This window comes from Humulus lupulus, chromosome 4 (genome assembly GCF_963169125.1).
Source record: "Humulus lupulus chromosome 4, drHumLupu1.1, whole genome shotgun sequence".
NCBI lineage: Eukaryota > Viridiplantae > Streptophyta > Magnoliopsida > Rosales > Cannabaceae > Humulus > Humulus lupulus.
In genome coordinates this window covers 105944658-105969693 of record NC_084796.1, presented here as the reverse complement: position 1 = coordinate 105969693, position 25036 = coordinate 105944658, and the positions used below count along the sequence as shown (strand labels likewise).

Here is a 25036-nt window from a genome sequence, read left to right as displayed (position 1 = left end):
TATCAAAGCGAGCCAAGGTTAAGGGTTCCTGAAGACAAGGTGGGCATGTGCACTCGTCACTAAAGATAGCTTCACTTAGGGTATGGTTACTATTTATGTGGTTATGTGCTTAACTGCTTAAATAGAATGTAAATGCTTTGCCTGCATATTGTATTAGGGAGCATGAGATTCTGATAGAGCCTGGCTCTTGACTATTAATATGATTATATGATTACATGCTCTGTGAATATATATATATATATATATGAATGTGATAATTGCATGCTGGAGTTGGAAGCATGGTGTGTATGTTGGAAGAGCAGGGATTATGATTGATGTATGAATGCTATGGGCATGTTTTTATCACTGCAGTGATTTGTGAATGTAGTGTGGTAAGATTGTTCCCGTGGGGAAAGCTCTTGGTATGCCCATCATGTTTAATGGGTCAAGTTATTGACTACAGATTCAATTAGCAGGTATGTATCCAAGGCAGATAATGAGACCTGGTGGTGGTTATGCCGAGGCTGGGAATTACAGCCAGGGTTTGAGTTCTTCACCTGCCCTTCAGAATTTCCAGCAGGTGTTTACAGATGTGTAATTAAGATTCCAGAGACAAGAGGAAGAGATTAGGTGTTTGAAGCAACAACATAATCTGTCAGGAAACACCTCTTCCTTTGCTATGCCAGGAGTGACACCAGTATTGGCTCAGCCTAAGGTTGAGAACAAATGGGAATTTCTCTGCGGAAGATTCCAGGAATATTACCCTACAGTCTTTGAGGGAGGCCTAGATCCATTCAGAGCTGAGCAATGGATGGGCATGATAAGTTCCATCCTCGACAGTATGGGGCTGGTAGGTCACGATAGGGTGATCTGTGCTACATACATATTGCGGGATGAAGCTAGGACGTGGTGGGAAGTAGTATCCCAGACATGAGACACAGCTATGATGGACTGGAAAGAATTTAGGCAACTGTTCAATGAAAGATATTACTGTGATGCAGTCAAGACTGCTAAAATGAATGAGTTTCTGAACCTTGTTCAGGGAAATGCAACAGTAACCGAGTATGTTAATAGATTTGACGGGTTGGCAAAGTTTGCTTTTGATATGGTACCCACAGATGTAGCTCAGAGGGAAGGTTTATCCAGGGATTGAAGCCCAGTATATCTCAGGGCATCAGAGTCACCCCAATGCATAAAATCTCTACCTACACTCAGGTGGTAGGAAAGGCTCTTACTATTGAGAGCACAGGAAATCAAACTAAAAAGGAGAGTGCTGGAGAGCATGGAGCTCAATCAGTGATACCTCCATGTACTGGATCGAGCAAGGACAAGGATTGGAAAGTCTACCTAGAATGCACTCGGTGTAAGAGGTGTCATCTGGGAGAATGCCGAGTAAAGGCATGTTTCTTATGTGGAATGGTTGGGCATTTTAAGAAGGATTGCCCAAGGCAAAGGAAGAATGACCACTGGGGGTGGACAGCTCGACTCCAGCTCGTGTGTTCGTTCCGATGCAGTCAGAGTCAGAGACTGAGACTGAGATTGAGGTTGGTTCCTCAGGGGTGGCAGGTCAGCTTTCTAGTTCTGATTCTTGTATTGTGCTAACTAGTTTTGGTGTCGTGTTGTTCTTTGCTTGTTGCATTTAGAGAAGCATAGACTTATTATACAGATCGTATGGTTATGTTGTGATGAGTTAGATTATGGTGGAAAGGACTCATCAGTTGTTTTGATAAGGTTGGTTATGACTGACTTCGATATGATCCTGGATATGGAATGGTTAGCCAAGAGTGGGGCAATGATAGATTGCAAGGAAATGATAGTAACTCTTGGATTTGAGAGTGGGAAAAGCCCTTGTAATAATTGGCACTGTGCATATGACACGTGTATTTAGAGAGGATGCATAGAACTCTTAGCTAGTGTGGTGGATACCACTTAGGTTGTGCCAGTGGGATCAGGACAGACTGGATTAGTCTATGATTTTCTAGATATGTTTCCAAGAGAATTGTCAGGATTACATTTACATAAAGAGATAAATGGTAATTGGATTGGTGCCAGAGATGGAATCAGGTCTAGGGCACTATATTGAACGGCTTCAGCAAAGTTGTAAGAACTAAAGGCTCAGTTATTGAGTAAGATGGTATTCTCCAAGGTGTATCTTTGATTTGGTTGGTACCAGCTGAAGGCCAGGGAGAAGGATATGCAGAAGACTGCTTTTTATATCAGATAAGGGCACTGGGAGTGCTGAGTTATGTTTTGAGGATTTGGTTAATGCCAAGTTGTTTTGATGAATTAGATGGACTGAATATTCAAAGATAATCTGAATTAGATTTGTGATTGTCTTGATCGACGATGATGTGGTTTATTCTCTGTGGAGATTTGCCAAGGTCAAGGAACACCTTAGAGGTCAGGAGTTTCCTTGGACAGGCAAGATATTATATGTGTTTTGGGAAAGAGTTATGAGTCTTCTTACAGATTAGAATCAATTTGTAGGTTGTTATGACACCTCAGTGGCAGAGAAAAGTGATTGCCTATGCATCATGATAGTTGAAGGATATGACCAGAACTAGAGTAGAGTTACTGGTGGACCAGGTGGCCAACATTATGTTTGATTTACTCTTTCAGAGAGGATCAAGGGAAAATAGTTAAGTGACCCATAGATGGAAAATTGAGGGGAATTTCTTAGCTAGATTAGCTAAGGATTATACAGTGTCAAGTATGGGTTTATTGTGGTATAAGGATCAGATATGGGATCCGATGGACACTGGGATTAAACATGAGATTCTGGATGAATCTTATACTACCTCTTATTCTCTTCATCCAGGCATCATGAGGATGTAACAGAGTCTAAAAGCTTTATAGTAATGGCTTGGGATGTAGAGGGACGTAATGGAATGCATGGTGAAGTTCTTAACCTGTTAACAGGTCAAGACAGAGTATCAGAAACCAGTAAGGCTATTGTAGCCTTTGAGTATTCCATAGTGGAAATAAGGAAACATCGCGATAGGTTTTGTAGTGGGGCTACCCAGGATAGTGGGTCAGCATGAGTTGGTTTGGGTCATTATGGTGAGTTCACTTCTATCAATAAGGAGAAGTAACACAGCTGATCAATATTAAGATCTTTGTGTGAGAAAGGTAGTACGCCTTCATAGAATTTGATGTCTATCTTATCAGATGAAGACTCTATTATTACTTCCAAGTTTTGGGAAGGGTTGCAGAAGGCGATGGGTATACAGTTGGAATTTAATACAATATATTATCCTCAGACTGATGGTAAATCAGAGAGAGAGTTATCCAGTTATTGGAAGGGCACTTTATGTGATGTTGTATGGTAGAGAATGTATATCACCCATTCATTGGAATGAGATGGGTGAGATGTTATATTCGAATCCTGAGGTAGTTCAGGGGACCATTGAAGTTATTGAAAAGGTTAGAGCTTGGATGCACACTTCTCAGAGTAAATGGAAAAGTTATGTTGATTTGAAATGCAAGAACATGGAGTTCCAAGTGGAAGACTGTATCTTCCTTAGAATATCACCATGGAAAGGGGTGAGGAAATAAGGGCAAGTTGAGCTTTAGATTAATAAGGACCGTTTGAATCCTCGATAGGATCGGTCAGGTTGCCTTTGGATTGACCTTTGTTTTGGCACTGTCAGTTGTATACAATGTATTTTATATTTCCATGCTGAGGAAACATGTGTTAGATGAGACTCATGTGTTGGGTTATGAGAATCTGGAGATTGAGGCTAAGTGATCCTATGAGGAATAGCCAGTTTAGATTTTAACAGAAAGAACAAGGTTTTGAGGAACAAAGTTGTACCTTGGGTTAAGGTATGATAAGAAAACAGTGAGGTCAAGGGAGCGACTGGGGAACTGGAATTAGATATGCAGAATTTATATTCTGGGCAGTTCAGATAAATTTAGAGGAAGAAATTTTTGTAAGGAGGGGATAGTTGTAATGACCCAAATTTTATAATAAGGCTTAGGACCTTGATTAGGAGGTCGGGAGGGCCATAATTGATTTATTATGCCATTAAATGATTATATGCATGATTATGTGAGTTATATTATTATATGATGATAAATGCATGCATATGGGTCCACTTTTCATTATAAGGGCATTTTGGTAATTTGGCCCGTTGAGGGCATATTTGTATATTTTCATGCATGTTGGTGAATTATGAATGAGGCCACATTATAATGTGGATTTGTTTGAGCTATTCGGCATGAGACAATATTTGAATGTAAGTTAGCGGTTTGGTCATAACCGCGTTAATTTACCGGGCTCGGGGTGAGTCTCGGGGTAATTTGATGTTTAGTGCATTACTGGGAATTAAAGGGTAATGGGATATGATTTATTAGTATTTGAGAATATTGGGAATAACGGAAATTGGAGGACGTTAATTATAATTAACAAGATAGACGAGAAATGACGATTTTTCCCTTGGTGGCTTAAAAAGGAAATAAATAGGCTTGGGGGCATTTAGGTCATTTGACCTTAGGATATGTTTAAAAACCAGAAAGCTGAAGAAGATTAAGGCAAAACAGGGGCTGGTTCTTTCACTCACTCGATAATCTCTCTCCCTCTTTTTTCTTTTAATTTCTTTGGTGGAAAAGTGATAAGGTCATTTTTGTATTAATATTTGTTGAGTTTTTCTATGCTTGGATGGTGTTATGATAGCATTTGTAATAGTTTTAACTAAGTTTCGTGATTTTACAACATATTTTCTACATTGCATTTTATGATGATAAATCTGACATTTTGATGGCAAGTGTAGTTAAAATAAAGTTTTAGGAGTATTCCAAGCTTTCGGGATTGATATGTTGAAGTGGCGACAACGTGAAAGCTATCTAAGATCAAGAATTGAAGAAATTGGAGGTAGGCCGCGGCACTTTAAATGGAATTGGAGTTTCAGAATTTTTTTTCTTCCAGACAGGCCGCTGCCTGAGTGACAGATTTATGCACATATTTTGTTCTAGGCCGCAGCTTGCGACGTCATTTTCAGATTTTTTATTACTTTTTAATTAGAATTTAATTGAGACTATAAAGGAGGATTAGGGTTAATTTTGGAAGATTTTTTATTATGGTTTAGGAGAGAAAAAGACTGAGAAAGGGCTGAAGAGAAGATTACAAGACTACATTACTTTTGTTCATCAATCTAGTTTCTTTTCTTCCCTTAATCTCTTTAATTTTAATTTTAATTATGTTTGTGATTATGATTACAATTATGGAGTAGGTTCTTTTTAGGTTAAGGGTTAATTCAAAACCCAAGAAATGAATTCTTGATTGTTGATAATGAATATCATTCTTTAATTTCTCTCATGGTTAAATTATTTCTATTTTTTCAATTGAATGTTATGAATTTTGTGATTTCTTGTTAGGTGGCCAACTAATTAAGGTTTTACATTGTTCAATTGTCATCTTAGAATTACTACTCACCTAATAGTTTAGGATTCTAAGTGTATGTGATAAATTGCAATTGATAGTGATGTCAAAAGAATTGTTGATTGTGATGAAAAATAGAACCTAGGTTAAATGAATTATAGGCTTCATTAATTATTGCCTAGATTAACTTGTTTCCATAGGACTTAATGCTTTATCTAAGTTAAATAGATTGTATGCTTCATAGATTTATTGCTTAGATAAAAGAGTTAATTATTGAGCGCTTCGCCTTGATTACTTATAATAGGGAGACTGGGATAATTGACTGCTTCAGCGTTATCTGCGGGGTTAATAGTTTAATTGAGAAATTGGAATAATGTTTATTATTAGTGATTAGGAATGATTGTCGAGGGTGGAGATTAACCTTTAACTGTTTCTTAATATCGTAATACCAATCTTTATTTGCTTTCTAGTTTATGTTATTTAATTTTGAGTTAAAAATCAAAATCCCCTTATAAGTTTTAGTGTTAATTATTGAATAATAAAGTGAATGATAGTCCTCGTGGATTCGACCTGTGCTTGCTATTATACTGAAATAATTGGAAGTATTGAAAGAAAAATCATTGTTAAATTTGTGTGGTATACGACAGCCATCAATTTTTTTTTTAAAGCATGATGAAATGAAGTTTACAAATTGAAAATTCCTGAAATACCATTCGTAGGCCGCGACTTGAAAAATGCGTGCCGCGGCCTGCGAACAAACTTGATGCTGTTACCTAGTTTTTTTTTTTAAAAAAAAACTCTCGTGTGCCACGGCCTGCGCAATACGTGCCGCGGCCTACCACGCCCTGAAGCTATTTTTTTGGAAAAAGGGCCGCGGCCTAGAAAATGTGAGCCGCGGCCTACGAAGCGTGTTTGCTGAAATTCCGTGCGTAGGCCGCGGCTTGAAAAGTGTGTGCCGCGGCCTGCGAAGCCTCCTGATGCTTTTTCTTTTTCTTTTTCATAAAAGGGCCGCAACTTAGAAAATGTGAGCCGCGGCCTAAGTCCCTTTCCTTTTTTTTTTCAAACTTTTTCATTTTTTTTTTCATTTTTTTTCACGATTTTCACGGTTCTAATTACAGAAATTAAACTAAAACTACCTCAACAAAAACAAAAATAAAAACATAATGTTCAATTTAAATAAAGAAAATAAACTAATTCACAAAGTAGCTAAGTTTATCGTCGCTAGCTCGACTTAATACTTCATTCATCAACATATACCGGGTCAATGAGGTGAATCACTGCAGCTTGTTCTTGCTCCATTGATTCATAATATGACTTTAATCTCTGACCATTCACCTTGAATGACTTTCCGGTACTTGGACTTACAACTTCGACCGCTCCATGAGGAAAAACCTTGGTAACAATGAACGGACCTAACCAGCGAGACTTCAACTTCCTAGGAAAAAGTTTAAGGCGAGAGTGATACATGAGAACTTTCTGACCTTCCACAAAACTCTTCCGAAGAATATGTTTGTCATGAAAAGCTTTGGTTTTCTCCTTGTAGATTCTCGAACTCTAATATGCTTCATTGCGTATTTCTTCTAGCTCATGCAATTGAAGCATTCATTGTTGTCCTACAGCAACCATGTCCATGTTACACTTCTTTACAGCCCACCAAGCCTTATGCTCTAGCTCTACCGGTAGATGGCAAGGCTTCCCATACACCAACTGATATGGTGACATACCGATAGGTGTTTTATATGCCGTACGATACGCCCACAAGGCATCATTAAGCCTTGTACTCCAATCTTTCCGGTTTGGATTTATAGTTTTCTCAAGAATAAATTTGATTTCACGATTAGAAACCTTCGCTTGCCTGTTGGCTTGTGGATGATAAGCAACGTTCACCTTGTGAGTTACACTATAGCGTCGAAACAATGCTTCTATACTCTTGTTACAAAAATGAGTGCTTCGATCACTAAGTATAGCCTTAGGTGTACCAAAATGCACAAAAATGTTGGAGCGAATGAATTCCACTACTGTTTTTGAATTATCTGTTCTAGTTGCAATTGCTTCCACCCATTTAGACATGTAGTCTACTGCCAATAGAATATATTCATAGCCGAAAGAGGATGGGAACGGTCCCATGAAATCCATACCCCAAACATCAAAAATCTCAAGAATTAAAATAGGAGTTTGAGGCATTTGATCCTTGGCCGTTATGTTACCAACTCGTTGACAACTATCACATGCCTTACAATAAGCATAAGAATCTTTGAAAATTGTGGGCCAATAGAAACCGCTGTCAAATATCTTACGAGCTGTCCTCTTAGGTCCAAAGTGTCCACCACAAGCATAAGCATGACAAAAAGCAAGGATGGAACGAAATTTAGATTCAGGTACACACCTTCGAATGATTTGATCTGTACAATGCTTCCAAGGATAAGGTTCATCCCATATGTAATGGCGAGCATCATGCTTGATCTTGTTCCGCTGTGCTTGTGTGAGATCACTTGGTAACTCCTTTGAAGCAAGGTAGTTTACAATGTCAGCATACCATGGAATACTTCTTTCATGGCGAGGAGTTGCTCATCCGAAAATTTTTCTTCTATGGGCAAATTATCTTCATCCCGAATAAGACGACTCAAGTGATCCGCCACCCTATTCTCAGAACTCTTTTTATCTTTTATCTCCAAATCAAACTCTTGAAGAAGTAGAATCCACCGAATCAGTCGAGGCTTGGCTTCTTTCTTTGCCAATAGATAGCGAAGAGCAGCATGATCGGTATAAACAATCACTTTAGTTCCAATCAAGTATGACCGAAACGTTTCCAAGGCAAAAATGACTGCTAAGAGCTCTTTTTCAGTGGTGGAATAATTAAGTTGAGCATCATTAAGAGTGCAAGAAGCATAATATATAACATGAGGAAGCTTGTCAACTCGCTGCCCAAGAACAACACCCACGGCATAGTCACTTGCATCACACATGAGTTCAAAAGGTAGCTCCCAATTTGGTGGCTGAATTATAGGAGCTGTAGTCAATGACTCTTTTAATAAGTTGAAAGCCACTAAACACTTTTCATTAAACTCGAACTTTACATCTTTTTGAAGAAGGTTTCATAGTGGTGTGGAAATTTTAGAGAAATCCTTGATAAATCTCTGATAAAACTCAGCATGCCCAAGGAATGATCTCACTTCTTTCACACTAGTCGGAGATGGTAGAGAACGAATTAAATCAATCTTTGCCTTATCGACCTCTATTCCCTTGACTGAAATCACATGACCAAAAACTATACCTTGGTTTACCATAAAATGGCATTTTTCCCAATTAAGCACAAGGTTAGTTTCAATACACCGCTGGAGTACCAAAGTGAGATTATGAAGGCAGCGATCAAATGAGTCACCATAAACACTAAAATCATCCATAAAAACCTCAATGACGTTTTCAATATATTCTGAAAAAATGCTCATCATACAATGCTGAAAAGTGGCAGGAGCATTACATAACCCAAACGGCATACGTTAGAACGCAAATGTACCAAAAGGGCATGTGAAGGTTGTCTTCTCTTGACCTTTAAGAGCTATAAAAATCTGATTATATCCCAAATAACCGTCAAGAAAACAATAATAAGGATGACCCGCTAACCTCTCAAGCATTTGATCAATGAAAGGTAATGGAAAGTGATCTTTACGGGTTGCCGCATTCAGCTTTCGGTAGTCTATACAAACTCGCCACCCGGTTTGCATTCTTTTTGGTACCAGCTCGTTTTCATCGTTCTTTACCACTGTGATTCCAGACTTCTTTGGCACTACCTGAATAGGACTCACCCATTGACTGTCTGAAATTGGGTAAATAATACCCACACTAAGGAGCTTTAGTATCTCCTTTTTCACAACCTCCATCATAGGTGGATTTAATCTTCGTTGCGCCTCACGTGTTGGTTTAGACCCTTCTTCAAGTAAAATTTGGTGCATGCACATAGAAGGGCTAATCCCCTTAATATCAGCAATAGACCAACCAATGGCTGTTTTATATTCTTTGAGTACTCTCATTAATTTTTCTTCTTGGACTTGGTTAAGATTTCTTGCAATTATAACTGGAAGTGTCTCGTTCTTCCCCAAGTAAACATATTTGAGATGCTCCGGAAGTGGCATCAATTCAAGTGTAGGAGCTTGAATAATTGATGGCTGTAATTTTTCATTAGAAATCGACAAATTAAGAAATGCAACCTTCTTAAAAGTCTTGTCAAAACCACTATTGAGTGTGGTTATGACATCCATGATCTCATGAGACAAATCTTCATCGGTCAACACAAGATGCTCTCTCAATGCAACCTCCAAACAATCTTCACTATGCAAATCTAAAACTCGTTAAGAAAGAATATCCAACACATCAAGAGAGTAAACATCATGTACATCACTTGGATATCTCATAGCCTCAAAAATATTAAATCGAATAGTCTCCCCATCAAATTCCATGGTCAACGTACCGTCATACACATCAATCTTAGTTCTCGCAGTTTTCATGAATGGTCTCCCCAACAAAATTGGAGTGGAGCATGGAATAGATTCATCTTCCATATCAAGAACATAAAAATCAGCCGGAAACACCAATTCATTCACTTGAACTAAAACATATTCTATTACACCCCTGGGATAAGCATTCGACCTATCAGCAAGTTGAATAATCACCTCTGTTTCTTCAAGTGGACCAAGATTCAATGAAGCATAAATGGAGAATGGCATGACATTGATAGAGGCTCCCAAATCCAACATACAACACTCAATTCTTTTATTACCAATAGTGCAAGGGATAGTAAAAGTACCAGGATCCTTACACTTTGGTGGAAGCTTCTTTTGAAGAACTGCGGAAACATTCTCCCCCACACTAACTTTTTCATTACCCCTCAACTTACGCTTATTAGTGCACAACTCTTTCAAAAACTTGGCATAGCACGACACTTGTTTAATAGCATCAAGAAGAGGAATATTCACTTCTACCTTTCGAAATGTATCAAGAATTTCCTTGTCAACCTCTTCCTTTTTAGTCTTCTTTAGTCTACTTGGGAATGGAGGTGGAATGAAAAAAGTAGGCTTAGGGTTTAGTTGTGTAGGGGTGGTTGGCTTTGGAGGAACATCTTCATTAACCGAGCAATCAACTTGTGGCTTGGACGACAATTTACTGAGCATTGGAGGACTAGGTGGATCATATTGCGTCCCACTTCGCAAAGTTACTGCACTAGCATTCTCCTTGGGATTCATCTCAGGTTGTGAAGGCAATTTATTTGACAGATGAGCTTCCAACCTGTTATATGATGCTGCTAATTGTCCCACCTGATTCTCCAAACTTTTGATGGAAGCTTGGGTGGTTTGCTGAAACTGAAGAGTATTAGTAGCAAGTGCATTGATTAAATCCTCAGTACAAGGTTTGGCACTTGGTGGTGGAACAGCTTGCGGTGCTTGTGATGGTCTAGGTACAAAATTATTTTGAGACCGCTGTTGCACAGTGAAACCAGGTGGTCTCGCTGATGTTGGTTGTGGAGCAATTTGTTGTTGATTCCCATAACGAAGATTTGGATGATCACGCCAGCGAAGATTATAAGTTTGTGAAAATGGTTCATAATGCATCTGACGTAATTGACCAGGGAAATTTCCTACAACGTTAACACCCTCAGTTTCTCCCTCAACTAGAGTAGGGCAAGTATCAGTAGCGTGCCCCACAATTTGACAGATTCCACATGGCCTCACCTGTTGGCCTAAAGCTAGTTGTTGGACCACTGCAGTTAATTGAGCCAATTTTTGACCCAGCTGATCAGCATTAGAGGTGCTCACTTCATTAGCTGATTTGGGTGGTGGAATAGGATCTTGGCAAATGCCAAACTGTTGTGAGTTAGCAGCCATATTAGAAATCAAGCTCCTAGCTGCAGCAGGAGTCTTGTCAACTAGTGCACCCCCACTGGCTGCATCAATCATACTCCTATCCAGTGATTGTAATCCTTCATAAAAGTACTGAATGAGGAGCTGTTCACTTATCTGATGATGAGGGCAACTAGCACACAACTGCTTAAATCTCTCCCAATATTCATACAAAGACTCTCCTGTATATTGCCTTATACCGTAGATCTCTTTCCTGATGCTTCCAACCTTAGATGCTGGAAAGTATCGTTCTAGGAACATAGTCTTCATACCATTCCAAGTTTCAACAGTACCAGGTGGAAGATAGTACAACCACTCTTTAGCTGCATCCTTTAGGGAGAAAGGAAAAGCTCGCAGCTTAATTTGTTCTTCAGTCACTGCAGCAAGTTTCATACTAGAAGAGACAATATGAAACTCCTTCAAATGTTTATTTAGATCCTCACCAGGCAGCCCATGGAAAGAAGGCAATAAGTGGATGAGGCCTGACTTTAGCTCAAAGTTTACATCCAACAGTGGATACTGGATGCATAGTGGTTGTTGGTCAAGATTTGGCGCTGCCAACTCTTTCAATGTCCTTTGCTGGGTCATTGTTCTATAGGATTGAACTGAATCGTCAGAATCATATTCATTATCAGACGGTAATGGCACTTTAACAGGATTGACTTGTGGAGCAAGACGTTGAAAGAGTGGATTATCGGTGATAGTCCTTGAAGAACGAGAAGCTAACGATGACTCAAGATATTGCTTAAGCCTAGAAAACCTTTCTTGAGTATCGTCTTCACCAGACATATACACCTGATAATTCCACAGTAAAAACTAATTAGTCACAAATAAATAAATTTGAATAACAAAGAGAATAACAATAGTCCCCGGCAACAACGCCAAAAATTTGATGGCTGTCGTATACCACACAAATTTAACAATGATTTTTCTTTCAATACTTCCAATTATTTCAGTATAATAGCAAGCACAGGTCGAACCCACGAGGCCTATCGTTCACTTTATTATTCAATAATTAACACTAAAACTTAAAAGGGGATTTTGATTTTTAACTCAAAATTAAATAACATAAACTAGAAAGCAAATAAAGATTGGTATTACGATATTAAGAAACAGTTAAAGGTTAATCTCCACCCTCGACAATCATTCCTAATCACTAATAATAAATATTATTCCAATTTCTCAATTAAACTATTAACCCCACAGATAACGCTGAAGCAGTCAATTATCCCAGTCTCCCTATTATAAGTAATCAAGGCGAAGCGCTCAATAATTAACTCTTTATCTAAGCAATAAATCTATGAATCATACAATCTATTTAACTTAGATAAAGCATTAAGTCCTATGGAAACAAGTTAATCTATGCAATAAATTAATGAAGCCTATAATTCATTTAACCTAGGTTCTATTTTTCATCACAATCAACAATTCTTTTGACATCACTATCAATTGCAATTTATCACATACACTTAGAATCCTAAACTATTAGGTGAGTAGTAATTCTAAGATGACAACTGAACAATGCAAAACCTTAATTAGTTGGCCACCTAACAAGAAATCACAAAATTCATAACATTCAATTGGAAAAATAGAAACAATTTAACCATGAGAGAAATTAAAGAATGATATTCATTATCAACAATCAAGAATTCATGTCTTGGGTTTTGAATTAACCCTTAACCTAAAAAGAACCTACTCCATAATTGTAATCATAATCACAAACATAATTAAAATTAAAATTAAAGAGATTAAGGGAAGAAAAGAAACTAGATTGATGAACAAAAGTAATGTAGTCTTGTAGTCTTCTCTTCAGCCCTTTCTCAGTCTTTTTCTCTCCTAAACCGTAATAAAAAATCTTCCAAAATTAACCCTAATCCTCCTTTATAGTCTCAATTAAATTATAATTAAAAAGTAATAAAAAATCTGAAAACGACGTCGCAAGGCGCGGCCTAGAACAAAATCTGTGCATAAATCTGTCACTTAGGCAGCAGCCTGAAAATTATGAGCAGCGGCCTGGCACACTAGGTAGCGGCCTGTCTGGAAGAAAAAAAATTCTGAAACTCCAATTCCATTTAAAGTGTCGCGGCCTGAGTTTTATGAGCCGCGACCTACCTCCAATTTCTTCAATTCTTGATCTTAGATAGCTTGCATGTTGCCGCCACTTCAACATATCAATCCCGACTGCTTGGAATACTCCTAAAACTTTATTTTAACTACATTTGCCATCAAAATGTCAGATTTATCATCATAAAATGCAATGTAGAAAATATGTTGTAGAATCACGAAACTTAGTTAAAACTATTACAAATGTTATGGTAACACCATCCAAGCATAGAAAAACTCAACAAATATTAATACAAAAATGACCTTATCAAAAAGCTAGGATTTGAGAAGTTTAAGCTAGGGAATTTCTTTGGGGATTGCTAGGAAGCTCTTGGAGTTCTTGAGGTAATGATTCTCCAAGCTTTGATCCTAAGTTTCCTCTGTTTTTGTTCATCTTTTACAAAGTTTATAGTTTGATGCTAGTTGTTTGAAATCAATGAGGTTTTTTAGAAAGTTTGCTTGGGTTTTGATGAGGTTGAGGTATAGATGAAGTTTTGGGGTTAAATTATAGGTGTGGATGATGTTTGGGTTGATTTTGAAGCTTGGTTTTCAGGGGAAATCGCAGGGGAGAAAGACCAGAATTTTTCTGGTCTGTCAGTGGCGCCCCAGTGCTAGGCAGAGGAGAGAATGGGGTTCTCTCTGACTTGGGGTAGCGCCCCAGCACTAGGTCCTTTTCAGCAAGACCCATTTTTAGGGCTCGAGATGACTTTGGGGACTCGAAGGATGGTTCCACTACCCCGTTTGGGTGGATTGTAAGTCCCGAGAGCATGGGATTGGTCCCGGGAGCGAGGTTTTAGATTATAAATCTTTTTATGATTTATTTATTGATGGAATTCCATATTTGTTATGATTAGGTAACTGCTAAGGAACTTAAGGAACGATCGTTCTCAAGGGTCATTCTTTTATTATTTCTCACTCGAACTAGAGGTAAGAAAATTGTACCCAGTATGTGATGCATGTGATGCATGAGATACATCTGATTAGAGCATGCCATGAATATTGAATATGGAATTGATCCGATCTTGAGTCTATGTAATTGTGCATGATCATAATTATTGTAGTGATTGTTAAGTAAGCATGATGAATGCCCTACATTTGAATATTTGACACATGATATATGCCTGGTTGCATTGCTTACTTGTGTATGGTACTGACCCATGAGTCAGAAATCGGCACAAGTCGTATGGTATTGGCTTAAGAGTCAAGAACGATGTTGATGTGTTCAACATAAGCCAAAATGATTAGATCTAATTGACATAAGCATTGAGTGAATCATCATGAACATTAATGCTTAACCAACCTCAAGTTCGATGAAAATTAAAAGCACTTGTCTAGCCTAAAGGCTAGTTAGTGAGAGCCAGGGCCAGAAGACTCAGGTGACTGCATCGTCACATGGCTATGGGTGCTGAGCCCAAGTTCATGACTCACTCATCAGTCACTTATCTGATTAGGGTGCAGAGGCCACAGAGTGACTCTTTAGTCACCTATCTAGGGTGCGGAGCCCAAGTTCATGACTCACTCATTTGTCTCTTATTTGATTAGGGTGCGGAGCCCAAAGTGTGATTCACTCATCTGATTAGTGTGTAGAGCCCAAGTGCGTGACTTAATTGTCACTTATTTTAGATGGACACATTAGCCATCTATTCTCATTATGACTTGATAAGTCATCTATACAAAGGGCAGGGCCCATCAGTCATCTATACAAAGGGCAGGGCCCATAAGTCATCCATACAAAGGGCAGGGCCCACAATCATTATTTGGACTTATTTGCATGCATGAATAGGGCTATTATTGCTAGGCATGCCTATTATGATTTAGTAACATGTTATTACCTGTCCATGAGCATATTGAGTTTTCTTGTTGAGCTTCGGCTCACGGATGCTATGTGGTGTAGGTAAAGGCAAAAGAAAGCTAGAACATCTTTGAGTTGGAGAGCTTAGGTGACGATGAGTACATATGTGGCAGCTCGACTGCCACGGCTGAGGGTTTAAAGAGGAATTAGGGATAAACCCTATTTTGCCGCTTAGGTCGGCTGGTTGTAAATATTTTATTGTAATTAACCTTTAAAGTATATTTTCGGGATCCCAATGTATACAATAAATGTTTTAGTGAAACGTTGTGTCTTTAACAAAAATTTTTAACCCTAAACCGTTAATCACATTTAGTTACACGATTATGGCCAAATGACTCGGTTAGTGAGTTTAGCACTGTTTAAAATGCACACCGTAACGGTCCTTGGGTAGTAGGGCGTTACACATATTTCTAAGCTTATTGCATTTGATTGCATTATATTTATCTGTGGTTGATCGACATGGGCCGTATTTAGCTATAATCATGCAGAACATAGGTCGTGATGGATGGGCCACCATGGGAGTGTTGTACACACTCGCCCAGCGTAGGCCGTAATGTAACGCCATGGATAGTCTAGACCATTACATCGTGTGTTAAAAATAGTGCTTAACTAGTTAAAAAGCGAGTCATTTGGACTTAAAAGTGTAACTAGGGTTAAACGACAGTTTAGGTGTTAAAAGTTTTGGTCAAAAGTTGAGCTTTTCATTAAAAAGGTTAAATAGTTACAAGGGATCCCAAAAGTTTCTAATAAATACAAGTTTATCAAAATTACAGAGTTAGGCAACCTAAGCGGAAAATTTTCAACTAATGACTCATGTTCTCAAAATATCTCGACCATGGCGGTCGAGCAGGTTGAGTATGTAGACGCCGCCCCTACAGCTCTCCAACTCATGGCTGGTCCAGCTTTCCTTTGCCCTTACCTGCACCACAAAGCACCCGTGAGCCAAGGCTCATCAAGAAAACCCAAGCAAATCATACAGATAATCAAATGAACATTAGCATGTATTGCATATTCTATAACCACAACTGGTTCACGTAGATTTTCCAAACAATATACTTTCCAAACAGTATACGACTCATGCTGAGTAGATGGATGTCACATCTTTACAATGGCCCCACCACTATGGCATACATTACGCATGTAATGCCGATAACAACCTCATGACCGAGTGATCAGTACAAACAAGTATAACAACATAGATTCAAACAAAGCAGACATTCCACTATAAAAGGATTCATGACACGACCATTCCCGTGCCCTATAATTGGGGCGCACATCCTACACTCGGTGCAAGTGTTGGTTCTCTTACCTCAAGTCCTCAGCGATAGGGTGAAGCGACAACGAGCATGATCTTTTCCACCCCGAGCCTTGCGGTACCCCTAGTCACAACATATTAATGGATAACCATCAAGAACTAAACCAATTAAGACCTTCAAGATTGATTCCTGGCCTCCGAGAACTCGTATTCTACTAAAATGGGTAGTAGAATCTTTCCCAAACCCTTAGGTTTGAGTCCCCGCAACTAAAAATCTTAGTTGGTCAATTTCCCCACTTAGAGCCGCGACTCGCCCTTGAAGGCCCACGGCGTGACTCTAGTCAGAGAGCTCCGAACCACAAGGGCACATGACGCGCAACGGTGTTTCCTACCAGGCACTGCGATGCCAAGGCGGTTCAGAGGAACCCCCCAATGCCTCTGAGTTCATGCGGGTCGCAGTGCTCCAAGAACAGCGCCGCGACGCAACCTCGCGAACCCAGAAATTCTGCAATTATAGAAATCGCAAGCTGACCCAAAACCTTACCAAAATAGCATTCCAATCTATTTTCGACCACCAAGCGACACTAACTACTAAGATACTCAACAAACAGCAACCAAAACTCTAAAAAACGTCGCCAAACTCAAAAATCCTACAATTCCCAAAAACACCAAAAAGGAAAACTAAAAGAGTTTCCAGGCCATTATTTTACCTCTTAGAAAACGAAACCCCAGCTGAATCCCCTGGCTTGGCAGCTCCTAATCCTTAAGAACAAGCTTCAAATTCACCAAAGGTTGGCACTAGGCTTGATTTCTAGAGATAATTCCCCAACACCTTAAAGTGAGCAAAGTAGAGTGAGAGAGAGAGCAAGAAGGAGAGAACGCGGGTGAGAGGTTTGCCTTAGACTTTGGCTTAGTCAAAGTTATTCCTTGGCAAAAGACCATAATGCCCCTACTTTAAAATCTTTCCCTCTAGGCCCCCAAGGGTAAAATGGTCATTTGACACCACTTTTCCGCTAAACCTCAAGTTTCACTCAAGGCTCCCAATTAATCCCACTAATATTCTAAACACCAATATTTTCCCTCAGTTATAACTCATACTCCAAAACCCCCAGTACTTCACCAAATTACTAAAACACCCTTAGGCTCACCCTGAGCTGGGTATTAATCCCCGATGTGACCTTTCAACCAAACTGCTCACTAGGATCGCCTCATGCTGCCTATCTCAAATATATCCACATAATAATGTGGTCCCACTCTGAAAGCATATAAAACTATAGATATACCCTCAGCAGGTCAAAATTACAAAAATGCCATTTTTAACAAAAACGGGCCTATAAGCAAATTTAATACACTTAAACATGCATAAACAATCATATCATAATATAACTTATAAAATTCAGATATATAATCACAATTAAATCATACTAACACATAAACATCCAATTATGTCCTCCTGGCACAGTAATCAAGGCACTAAACCTTATTTGCAAATTTGGGACGTTACAACTATCCCCTCCTTATAGAAATTTCGTCCTCGAAATTTACCTAAATAGCTCGGGATACTGATCCCGCATATCTGATTCTAGTTCCCAGATTGCCTCCTCGACCTGCCACCACATTGGCTTTCCCTGGGTGGTAAAGAATCTCACAATCATAATTTTTCACCAACTCCAGCCAACGCCTATGTCTCATGTTTAGATCCTTTTGGGTAAAGAAATACTTAGCTCTTGTGGTTAGTGTATATAGCACATTTCTCCCCATAAAAGTAATGTTGCCATACCTTCAATGCAAAGACTACTATTGCTAACTCCAGATCATGGGTAGGGTACCACTGTTCATATTCTTTCAACTACCGTGATGCATAAGCAATCACCTTCCCTGCCTGCATAAGAACATAGCCTAACCCCTGCCTTGAAGCATCACAGTAAACCACAAACTTCTCCTGATTTGATGAAAGACTCAATACTGGAGCTGTAATCAATCATTGCTTCAACTCCTAGAAGTTGTTCTCACATCTGTCTGACCATACAAACTTTTGATTCTTGCGTGTCAACTCTGTCAGTGGCGTAGCAATCCTTGAGAATCCTTCTACAAAGCGTCAATAATATCCCGCCAATTTAAGGAAACTTTTGATCTCTAAGGTACTTCTGGGCCTTGGCCAATCTCTCACTGCCTCAATCTTATTTTATTCAACCTTAATTCCATCTTTGCTAACAATGTGACCGAGGAAGGTCACCTAAGGTAACCAGAATTCACACTTCTTGAACTTGGCATACAACCTGTGCTCCCTCAACCTCTGAAGTACCAATCAGAGATGTTGCTTGTGTTCTGCCTCTGTCTGAGAGTAGACTAGGATATCGTCGATGAAGACAACCACAAACTTGTTAAGGTAGTCATTGAACACCCTATTCATTAGATCCATAAAAGTTTTCGGGGCATTGGTCAGTCCAAACGACATGACCAAAAACTCATAATGTCCATATCTTGTGCGAAAAGCAGTCTTCGGGATATCCTCATCTTTGATCCTCAGCTGGTGATAACCAGATCGAAGATCGATCTTTGAGAATACTATCCTACCTTGTAACTGGTCAAACATGTCATCAATCCTTGGCAGCAGGTACTTGTTCTTGATAGTCAACTTTTTCAACTCTCTATAATCGATACACACCCTCAATGTCCCATCTTTCTTCTTAACAAACAACACTGGTGCGCCCCACATGGAGAAGTTGGGTCTAATGAATCCCAAATCCACTCACTCTTGTAATTGTACCTTCAACTCTTTCAGATCCATTCTGTATGGTGCTCTGGATACTGGTTCTATCCCCGATGCCAACTCTATAACAAACTTAATCTCTCGTTGCGGCAGTAACCCCGACAAGTCCTCTAGGAATACATCCAAAAACTCACAGGCCAATCTGGTCTTTGTTGGTCCAACTGGCACATCCCTAGTGGTATCCACGACGCTCACTAGGAATCTTATGCAACCTCCTTGCAATAGATCTCTAGCCTTCAGTGCTGAGATCATAGGAATACGAGGCCCGTTCATAGTGCCCACAAACACAAACGGGTCCTCCCCCTCGGGCTCAAAGGTCACCATCCTCAATTTACAATCTATGGTTGCCCCATACTTGGTTAACCAATCCATGCTCAAATTAATGACAAAATCCTCCATAGCTAGCTCAATCAGTTCTATTGACAACTCTCTACTATCCACCTCTACTGGCAAGGATCTAATCCATCTCCTAGAAACTACTAATTCCCCAGTAGGCAATAAGGTCCCAAACCCTACAACATAAAAATCACAAGGCCTACATAGTATATCAACCACTCTACTAGAAATAAACGAACGTGTTGCACCAGAATCAATCAATCAATCAATCAATACAATGTAAGTAGAGTCAACGCTAGAAATCTGACATGTCACTACCGAGGGACTAGCCTCAGCCTCTAACTGGGTCAGCTTGAACACTCGGACTGGTGTCAAACTATCACCTTTCTTCTGTTCCTCTCTCTTCAGTTGCGGGAAATCCCTTTGAAAAGGCCCCATTACTCCGCAAAGGAAGCATGCCTTACAAGACATTCTCCCACATGGCGTCTCCTGCACCTGGTGTTTACTAGATAACTCCTCCAGATCTCATTGCTGCCCTGGTGGCCACCCTGAGTACCCCGACCCCTCTTGTTTGGACCAAGAGTAGTAAAAGTGTCAGGGGTCTTCTTCTTTTGGTCACTAGGGCCTCCGCCCCTACCAAACCCAACAAATGGTGGTACCATCTGTTGGGAATATATTTTATAGGATCATAAATATTTTCATGAATGATTCATATATTAAACAAATTAACACATAAAACAACCTAGAAACATGCTTCTAATGAATTTCATAAAGTAAATCAAATGACTGAGTTTAAGAATCTTACTTTTACGCAATAATAAGATAAGCTACCAAAAATAAATTAATAAGAGAAAAAAATACTAATGATTATATACACATAACAAACTTTTTTTTTACACAACAATATTAAATAAAAATAGAAAAAAAAAACTAACAAAAGAAAAATAATAACAAAATAAAGCTAAAATCCTAGAAAAGAAAGGATAGTAAATTTGTTTTTTATTTTTTTTTATCAAAACAATGATATAGAAAAAAAATGAAAGACTAAAGAGGAACAAATAAAAAAAAAAGATAGTAAACTTTTTTTTTTAAATTATTAAATAAGGTAAATCTAAAATAAAAATAATTCCTAGAGAAATATATACAAAAATAAAAGGATATAATTACATAAATCTTTTGCAAAATTTATTGAAAAACATTTTTTTCACTATTACCTCCCCGGAAATGGTGCCAAAATTTTATTATCACCCAAACGTGACTTTCACTAAGCGGTGGTTGTAGTATAGATTGAGCGGTTGATTCCACAGGAGGCAAAAAAATAAATTTAACAATAAATAGAGTTAAGAGATAAATAGTATGAGAAAATTAGAACAAGTGATATTTTTGTTGTTTTTGAGATTTAAAAATTAGAAATAAAGATAAGATAAAAGTGTGATGTAACAAAATGTAATAAATAGGAAAGAGAATCACATATATGCAATACATTTTTATTTGGATCTTTGATTCACAAAAATTATACAAATAAAAAAGTTCACATCCCAACTTTTTATTTGGAAGATTTAACATGGAAGCACAAATATATTTTACAAAAATGTATTTTAGTGATTAATATTCTTTACCATGGAAGGAGGAGATAAGCTTATGAAAAATAAAAAAATGACACTATACCATTGCCAATAATGCAATAAAAGATTGGACATAAAACCTAACACAAATATTACTTTTACTATTTATAAAATACATAGAAAAAACATGATTGATTCTATATAGATTTAGCAAAAGTAAATATATATGAATGGGGTGGAGAAAATGAAAGAGATATTATCTATATTATTTTTACTAATTTGATAATACATAAAAAGTGATTGACAAAATCTATATAATATTAGTAAATATAAATAGAGATAATAAGATGAAGAAAAAGAGATGGAAGAAAATAAATTACTCAAATATACTAACTTGAAGTACATGGTGAATAAAAAATACTAAACAAAATCATAGTGCATATATGATTAAGATCATCTTTAACATTCCTAAGAAGGTTAGCCCATTATGCTACACATTCTCATGAAAATTCTAGAGAGAAAATATGAGAAGTGAGACTAAAATTTGGTAGAGTTTTGCTACCTAAAAATTTTATTTGAAAAATGGAAAATGAGCTCTTATTTATAGAGCCTAAAAAAAACTAAAAATAAATAAAGAAAAGTTTGGAGTTACAAAATAAATATTAATAATAAATATGATATTGTATATCATTTCTATTATTAATATCATTTTTATTGTTATTATAATTATTCCTATTTTGGTTTATATTGTCCAATGTGCATGAAGTTGGAGTGTGAGAACAACCAGCCAAAAGGCGCAACATAGGCGGCGCTACATGCTTATGGCAGGGGAGAGACACATGGGTCGGGCTAGAGTAGGCCGCGTGGGCTTGACGCGGCTATGCGGGTCAGGCGCAGAGCTCCAGGGGGTCAGCAGGTGGCTCGTAGGCGGGTGGCAGCAGCTGTGTGGGCCACATGGCGCACAGAGGAGAGGAGAAAGAGGCAGGCGGGCCTGGGGTCTTTTGGACCGAATCCTACTAGGCTTTGGACCTCAAAAGTGCCAATTTTTTTTTTTTGGATTAATTACATCATTCAACATGATTTGAATTTTATTTACAAAAATCACATATAAATAATTATTTACATATATACCGTAATCTATACCTTAAAACAAGGTATTTTATTTTATTTTTCTCTTTCTTCAAATCTATACATTTCTCTTTTTTCTCTCTTCTCCAAAACTTAAAAATAAAATTCCAGCCACACCGCTAGTCTGTTGGGCTCAAAAGTGGTACCATCATGACTTACTCTTCAAGGTGATCATTTTGATATGTGAGAAGCATATGTTTTTTGGCCGTTGCCTATGACCAGAATAAAAAGCAACCTTTTAATTTATTTTTTATATTGTGTTGACAAAAAAGTAACTAAATTTTAAACTTGATCAAAATTTAATATACTAAAATTTGTATTCTTATTTTACATTTAAAAGATACTATATTGTATTCTAAACAACTTAAATTTATTTAAAAGTATTCCAAGTAACTTTTTTAAAATAGAATCTTTATCATATTGTTTGGTAACTTTTAAATAGAATATAAAAAAAAATTATTGTATAGTATACTAAAAGTAACTTTTAATAATAAACTATATAGTAATTTGTTATATTTTATTGTAACTCATTAGTTTCTAAAAAATGACTAATCGACAACGTAAGAGTATCTTAAGTAATAAGACACCATAATATAACTTCAAAATGACTAATCAGTGTCTTAAGATAAAAAAGTTTCAAAAAATAAGTATTGGAGGTAACCAAAATGTATAGAAAATAATATGCTATAAAAATAAAAAATTTCATGAAAAAAGTAACTAATTGGTAACTTGTTAACATTTTAAGCAACCAAAATATTAGTTTTTTAAATCCAGAAAAATGGGAAAACCGAGATTTTGGGAAAGTTTCAAATTCAAGTATATTACTTTTAGAATCTGGTATTTTTTTGATGACGTGGCAATGTATTTTTGTAAATATAATTTTGTAGGTGATTTTTGTAATTATTTTATATTATAGGTATATAATCGTAAAGATCCCTTTTTCATTTTCCTCTTTCAATTTTCATTCTTTCTTATTCTGAATTTTCAAGTGCCAAAAATACCAATTAATTCCTACAAAATAAAATAAATTACATATTTTAAATTATAAAATAAATCATATTAATTCCATTAAAATATTAATTAAAAATTAATTTATTTTGACTATTAAAATCAATAAATATGTATTTTAGGCCACTAATAAAATAGTTTGGGGGAAAAATCATATTTATTCTTTTAATAAAATTAATTTTTTTGATATAAATTTAAAACTCAAAATAATAAATTAATTAAATTCATAATAATAATAATAAAAATTGTAAGTATTTAGAAATGTATTATTCGAGCTCATACGTTTGTACATTTGCTTCTAGGATCCTCAAAAAGTTAAGGATCTATTTGGTTCGGGATTAGAATACTATATTTTTAAAAAATGTATTCTAAAATGAAAATCTAGATTTAGTGTATGAAAATGTGATTTGTTCAAAATTTATAATTTTTTTTAGTTTTAAAAAACTAAATCTGAAAATATAACAGAAATCGATTATATAATTGGTGGAGTTTAATCTAAAAACTATTTAATTTAGTGTGTTTTTAACAAATATTGTATGATATTAAACTTGATTCAGATTTGTAAAAAAAAAAAAAATTACTCAAATTTGTAAAAAAAAATCTTAGACTCAAATTAATTGATGGTGTCTCATAAATTTATGGTTTGGTCATTCTAACAATTATAATATTTATTTACAATTAATTATACTCTTTGTCAATATGATTGAAATTACTTATATTTATATAGCAAGTAATCAATTTATATGGGGAAATTTGTGGCTAAATTATTTTTTTTTTTACATTTTTTACAGTTAAGTACCATAATTTTGTTTGCAGTGAAAGTACCAAAATGTTACTTTTTCTTGCATTTTGTAGGTACCAATCATTAAGTCTAACTTTTCTGACGTTAGTACTAGGGCTGAGCATAAAATCCGAAAAACCGAAAAAACCGAGTACACCGATCTTTCAAACACCAAAAAAACCAAAATCAATTAAACCAAACACCGAAAAAACTGTTAACGGCGTAAACCACCACTGTTCAATCGGTTTGAAAAATCCGTGTGGACAGACCGGTTTGAACCGAAACTGACTGAAATTATAAATATATGTAGGTTATGTTATGCTTATGGATTTTTAATTATGTTTTCAAACTTTTAAATTTGTAAATGTAACTATGTTCAAAGTATTTATGTTTTAAAAAAACACAAAAATGGATTCCAACAATCCAAATTTTTTAGTTTTTTTGTAACTAAAACTTTCTCAAAATTATGGAATTTTTCTTTTAAAAAAAAAATGAACTTCGGTTTGGCCGGTTTAACCGACCAAACCGCGGTCCAAAACAGTCAGTTTTTTTCTTTAATTAGTTTGGTCGGTCGGTTTTTGGATCGCACCAATCCAGAGCGAAAACCAAATTCTGGATTTAATAATATGAAAAAACCGCCCAAACCGACCGATGCTCAGCCCTAGTTAGCACCTAAACTTTGTGTTTACTTATGGTTAAATACTAAAACTTTTTTTTAAAAAAGAAATACCAATTTTTTAAAAATAATTAAAAAATAAAATCATTTTTGCCATTTTTAAATCCTATAGTAATTTTAAAATGAAAAATGAAAAATATATATTTTAATTGATTTTAAAATTAAAAATAAATTTTAATTGTTTCAAAAAACCAAAATACCTATATTTTAATTATTTTATAAATACCAAAATATATTTTAAAATTATTATAGGTATTATGCTATTTTTAAAAATAATTAAAAAATATTTTAATTGATTTAAAAATT

General features: G+C 36.6%; 1 non-coding gene across 1 annotated transcript; it reads left to right on the top strand.

Annotated features, from left to right (window-relative positions):
• The first annotated feature begins 11368 nt into the window (after positions 1-11368).
• On the top strand, positions 11369-11475 carry LOC133833754 (small nucleolar RNA R71). The gene has a single exon (XR_009893117.1). It is a non-coding gene; the product is annotated as a small nucleolar RNA R71 (small nucleolar RNA).
• The last annotated feature ends 13561 nt before the right edge of the window (positions 11476-25036 follow it).